Here is a 5877-nt window from a genome sequence, read left to right on the forward strand (position 1 = left end):
ACTGTGAGCACTGACACTGCAGTGGGAAGAATCCTGGCACCATTAGCAGGACAGCAAGAAGGCCAGACTGCTTAGAGTGCAGAGATGCATGCTGAAATGAAAAGAGGATTTTAGATAGGAAGGGCAATGCTGATTATGATAGGCCTTGAGAAGTCAGGCATATTATTTTAGACTTGAGATAGTACATAATGGAGAGAAACTGAAGGTTGCACGTCCAGATAGATATGATGAAGTGATCATTTTAAAGATTAGACAGGCAACAGAACACTGAAAAGACCAGAGGGACACTTCTCATTCATTCATTCAGCAAACATTTAATGAGAACTTACTAAGAGTCAGGCTTGGGAGGCTGTTGCAGTACTGCAGGAGAGGAAGAGTGAGGACTAGATTAGAATATAGAAGGAGGGATCTATATAAAACATATTTCAAAGGTCTTGATGACTCATTGATACAGAGGATGAAGGAAAGGAAGGAAAAGACGGTTAAAGATAATTCCAATGTTTCAAGATTAACATAATTTCCACTGTACTAGGAACCTCAAAAAGCAATGAGAATAACAAAAAATAAAGTATAAAAAGGGCTCTGATGATGTTGAACAGTCAATAAATAAAACTGCTAAATGGCTTGTTTGATATCCTAGTAGTTCATTTACACTTAGTCTGTGGAGAAGAAACTTAAGTGAAAAGACCTTTTCTTTGTGATTAAATGCTGAGTTCCCTTGGCAAGGACAGCAGGGGTCTACCTAATCAGACAGGCTCCATCAACCCTCCAACACACCCCTCCACCATCTGAACCTAGATTGATTTCATTAGGAAATGTGGCGGTCTCCCTGCTGCCTGGCCACCAGTTTTGGCGTTGGAGAACGGGATAAGGCAAAGTGGAAAGGGAGAAATAAAAAGTGGGCAGGGTCACTTGGAGAATGGGGAATGGTACCGGACGTCATTTTAAATAAAGGATCCCAGTACTGCTTTCCTTTCTACACCTACTTCCTAGTGTTTTACAAGTCCTGGTCCTCAAGTAGATAGGAAAGCCTTAAAGAGTCTTTACCAAATTGTAGCGCATTGTTCAGAAACGATTTTAAATGTGCATATTTATGCATATATTAACTTCCAGCACAGTTCAGCATATGATCGAGACACAAATTCTTCTTAATAATTTATATGTTGACTACAGAAATTTAAAGCTCATTTAAACTTTATATTCGGCAATGGTGCCATTCACTATTGAAGCACACCCTGAAACCCCACTCACTGGGAAATGTGAGAAACGAAAACTGTAACTATCAAACTTCTGTTACTACAAAGAGTTCTCCCGGCCAAAAAACAAAACAAACCCACAAGCCCCAATACCTTAGAGAAATCCATCCCGCTTGTAAAATTCAGTGTGGAATTCCCTCAGCCTAGCACAGCTCCAGCAAAAGCAGGTCTTATTTAGTTGTAAGTGAAAAGGAATACTCTTCTCTGCAGAATGATGCATTAGCTATATTACATATAAGTCCTTAATGTTAGTGTCAAAGTCAAACTTTAAAAGGTTAACATTACAAAAGAATCAGTTGTGCTGGAAAATCCTTCAATATCCTTCTCATAACAGCTACTCAGATTAGTAAGAAAGAAATCAGAACAGAAAGACATCCAGTAAAAAATGGTTGCAAATAAGTACTCGAGGATTTTTGCTCAGACCCCTTGTGGGACAGCCAAGGGCCTAGTCAGGGAAATTCCGAGAGCAAGTCCTCAACGTGCCCCGCAACGAGGCTTCAAATTGGCTCGGGTCTTCCCTCTCCTTAAGACTAAAAGATAAACACCCATCAAAATCCTCCAGGCTCCGAGTTTTCATACCAGGAAGGAGAGACCCACATGATCGCGGAAAGAAACTATAACCCATTAGCCTCTTCCTGCGCCTCCGATCCGTCGCAGGGCCACGGCCAGGGGTCTCCCCGCCGCCCCAGCCCAGCATCTACTAAAGTGACAGGTCGCCCGGCAGAAGCCCCTAAATCCCGGAGCCCCACTTACTGGCGCCGCGAACGCAGGCGGGGGCCCGCCCCTGCGGTGAGCGCAGCTCCTCGACGAGCGAGGCGCAGCCGCCCGCTCCGGAGCTGGAAATGGGGACAATCCCTGCTAGGACCGGCCGAGGGCTCCGTGCAGGGATGCCCGCGAGGTCCGGCGAGTCGCACGGGCCGCACGGCGCATGGTAGTGCAGCAGGAACCCGGCCGTTTTCCAGCCTCCGGCAGGAAAACAAACAAAAGGCTGGGTGGCTTCTACTGGGGACGACCGACCGCTTTCCCTGGGAAAAGTTACCCTGCAGCTCCCCTCGCTGGCCCTGCGCGTCCCTGCACTGCGTCCTGTTCGCCCCTGCTCGCGCAGCCGAGCCGCGAGGCGCAGCTCTGGGCCGAGGGCAGCACAGCGCCCAGGGACCCCTAACGCCCGCTGACCACAAGGCGATCTCCGACTCCGAACGAACGCCTTGTTGCAGATCCGCTCGATCAACCATCAAGACTTGGAAATGGAGGCTGTCGATGGACGTTCTGAGCACATTAAATTAAAGATAATCGTTGTGAAAACATTTTTCTGATTTGAAAAAACGTAGCTGAGGTGGCACGACATTGTGAAAGTAATCAATGCCACTGAATTGTATTCAAAGTGGTTAAACAGCAAATTTCATGTTACCTTTACAGAAAAATAAAATGAAAACGCAACTATTGCCTGTTAGCATTCCTTTGAACTCTTAAAGAGTTTTTATGTTGTTAGCAGTAGTTGTAAAGACTGGACTCTTATCCAGGTGGGAAACTGACTCTAGTCAGATATCCTCTACATAACAATCGTCCTCTGTAACTAGTTATAGGGAATCTAACACTAACATGTAATGTTATAACACATTCATTTATGTCATAAGTGATATTGTAGACATTACCTAAAATCATCCTTATGAGGCTAGAGCGGTTTGAATAAAGAAGTTGCTTCCAGGTCCCTGATTTTAAATTTACATAATTGTTCTAAGCCAGCAGTTCTTAAACATTAGCGGGAAGCATCAGAACCACCTGGAGGACTTGTTAAAACAAATTCCTGGGCTGCACTCTCAGAGTTTCTGGTGCTAATGTTGCTGGGTCATACTGCTGTAAGCAACACAAATTTAATTAATAAAGCAGTAACCCTTTAACACTTTGTGAACTGTTCTCTGAGTTTACAATTCCCAGCTGATCATATCAGTTTTTTTCTCACTATATTTATTTTTGAATTCTACAGACTGAAGATTGTTTTTTACTGAAAAAATCTATACCAAGGCCTGAATCCCTCTCTCCTCTTGATCTTGTGGAAGAAACATGCAAGATATAAGATAGTCAAGCTTCTTTAGATTTCCTCTCCCAAATGGAAAAAGGTCATCTGGCCACTTGACATATGTATAACATTGATATCTACCTTTGTGTTTACCTATTTAACAGCCAGCCCATATGGCAAATGAAAACTGAAAATCATTATCAGTGAAAAGACAGAGACACGACAAGGAATCTAACAAGTCATATACTACTCCCATGAAAAGCAATTTCTAAAGTAAAATGATCAGTTTTAGTCAAATTGTCCAAGCAGGTCTACCTGGCAAACAGAGGTACTGTCTTGGTCTACCTTTTAGCAAGAGTCCGCTAGGCTAGTAAGTAGCCTAGATCAGTAGTTTTGGCCTCAGGAAATTATAACCCTGTAAATATAATATGAGAATATAACCTTGTAATGAGGTCTAGTGGATACTGTGGAACTGACTGAAAATAGAAAATTAGTAGCTATGAAGCATAATAGTATTTTAATGCTCAATTTAGCTTTACAAATATTATTTTATTAAGCTTTAATTACTTGCTAGAATAAAAGAAACCATCTGTGTAACTGACCAGGCTATTTTAAACTAGCACTCAACATTTTAAATGAAACAGATTTGTTCCGAAACTATTTCAATACGTCATTCTCAGCATGTAAAAGAGTCACATTTATCATTTTATTCTATTATAAATCTTAGATTTAACCTTTCCTCCCAATTTAAATTTCAAAATTCAATTTTAAGGAGTTAATTGGGAGGAAATTTATCCTTAAAAAGATTTAAGCCCTAGAGTCTCCTTTAAAACAAAAAACTTAAATTTTTGGCCTCTTTTAAACACTAAGGCATCTTTTATAGGTAGCTGACTTAGGGTGCAAATAAAAACACACGCATCCGAAGGGTGGATTCCAATATTAAAACATGGCAGGCCGGGCACAGTGGCTCACGCCCGTAATCCCAGCACTTTGGGAGGCCGAGGCAGGTGGATCACGAGGTCAGGAGTTCGAGACCAGCCTCACCAACATGGTGAAACCCCGTCTCTACTAAAAATACAAGAATTAGCTGGGCTTGGTGGCGCGCGCTGTAATCCCACTTACTCAGGAGGCTGAGGCAGGAGAATTCCTTGAACCCGGGAGGCGGAGGTTACAGTTAGCCGAGATGGCGCCACTGCAATCCAGCCTGGGCGACAGGGAGACTCTGGCTCAAACAAAACAAAACATGGCATTTGGACTTTCTTATTGTAGCTCGTTCTCTCTCCCCTTCACTCTCTCTCTCTCCCCTCCCCCAGCACTTTCACCTCCATTTCTGTGCCAAAGATGTACTACAATTTTTTTTTTTTTTGATAAAGAGTCTCACTCTGTCACCCACGCTGTAGTGCAGTGGCGCGAACACTGCAACCTCCGCCTCCCGGTTTCAAGCGATTCTCCTGCCTCAGCCTCTTGAGTAACTGGGATTACAGGAGCTCGCCACCACGCCCGGCTAATTTTTGTATTTTTAGTAGAGACGGGGTTTCACCATGTTGGTGAGGCTGGTCTCGAACTCTTGACCTCGTGAGCTACCTGCCTCGGCCTCCCAAAGTGTTGGGATTACAGGCGTGGGCCACCGCGCCCAGCCGATGTACTGCATTTTTAATCTCTCCAGAATAGAATGGATTAGAAATTTAAACTCTGTAAACTCGTTGAATGTTTGGAAGCCTATTAGTTCCTGGCACCAGTAGAAACTTTAAAAACTCAGTAAATGTTTGCTAAATTAAGGTTATAGGCTATGAAGCCTATCAGTTCTCACATAACAGGCAAACCCGTAGTAAAAAGGTTTAAATTGTGTAAAAGAAAAGTATCACCTTATAAACAAGTACTTTCACTTGAGAAGAAATCAGGTAGTTTGGGCTTTAAGAGGTGGGGCCGAGGACCAAGGGTAAGTTCCGGTGCTCAAACCTCAGCGGCCAACTACAAGTCCCAGAGTGCCTCGCGGGCGCCGTCTCCAGGGCACTTGGGTTTCAGGGCCATGGAATCGCAAGCCCTTTTCTCACTGCATTATGGGATCTGTAGTGAGATTTGCCTTGGGTTGGCTCTTTCCTCCTGCTGGGTACCAAAGCGCGTCTTATCCTCAACCTCCAGTCTCTCTGTACTCTCAAACACTTTAGTCGTTATAACAACTGTGACTGTTGAGAAATTTCACTGTTTTCCCGCATTTCTGGCTCGGGACTCTAGCCGGAGGCTCCGAGGACTTTGTAGCGACTGTCCCAAGCGTCCAGTTCGATGCTTCTCAGGACGGCTTGCTTTAAGGGCCCACCCCTAAATTTGGGTTGTAAACATTTTTGAGGTAATGCTTGTTCAAGTTCGCTTAAGTGTTCACTCAGCCCAACACGCGCGTTGGGCTTGAGGTTCGGCACCCGGGCAGCCTCAGCCCCGCGTCAGGCGCGCGCACACAGTAAGTCTGCGACCCTTAGTCCTCCACTAGGCAGCTCGCGGGGCTGGGTGGCCGGGCCGCGCACAGGGGCAGCACCGGCACTGCGCATGCTCGGCGCGTCGGCGCAGGTTTCCGCAGCTGAGGGGGCAGCTCCGCGGCGGCGTCCGGGG

This window comes from Symphalangus syndactylus, chromosome 23, assembly GCF_028878055.3.
Source record: "Symphalangus syndactylus isolate Jambi chromosome 23, NHGRI_mSymSyn1-v2.1_pri, whole genome shotgun sequence".
Classification (NCBI taxonomy): Eukaryota; Metazoa; Chordata; class Mammalia; order Primates; family Hylobatidae; genus Symphalangus; species Symphalangus syndactylus.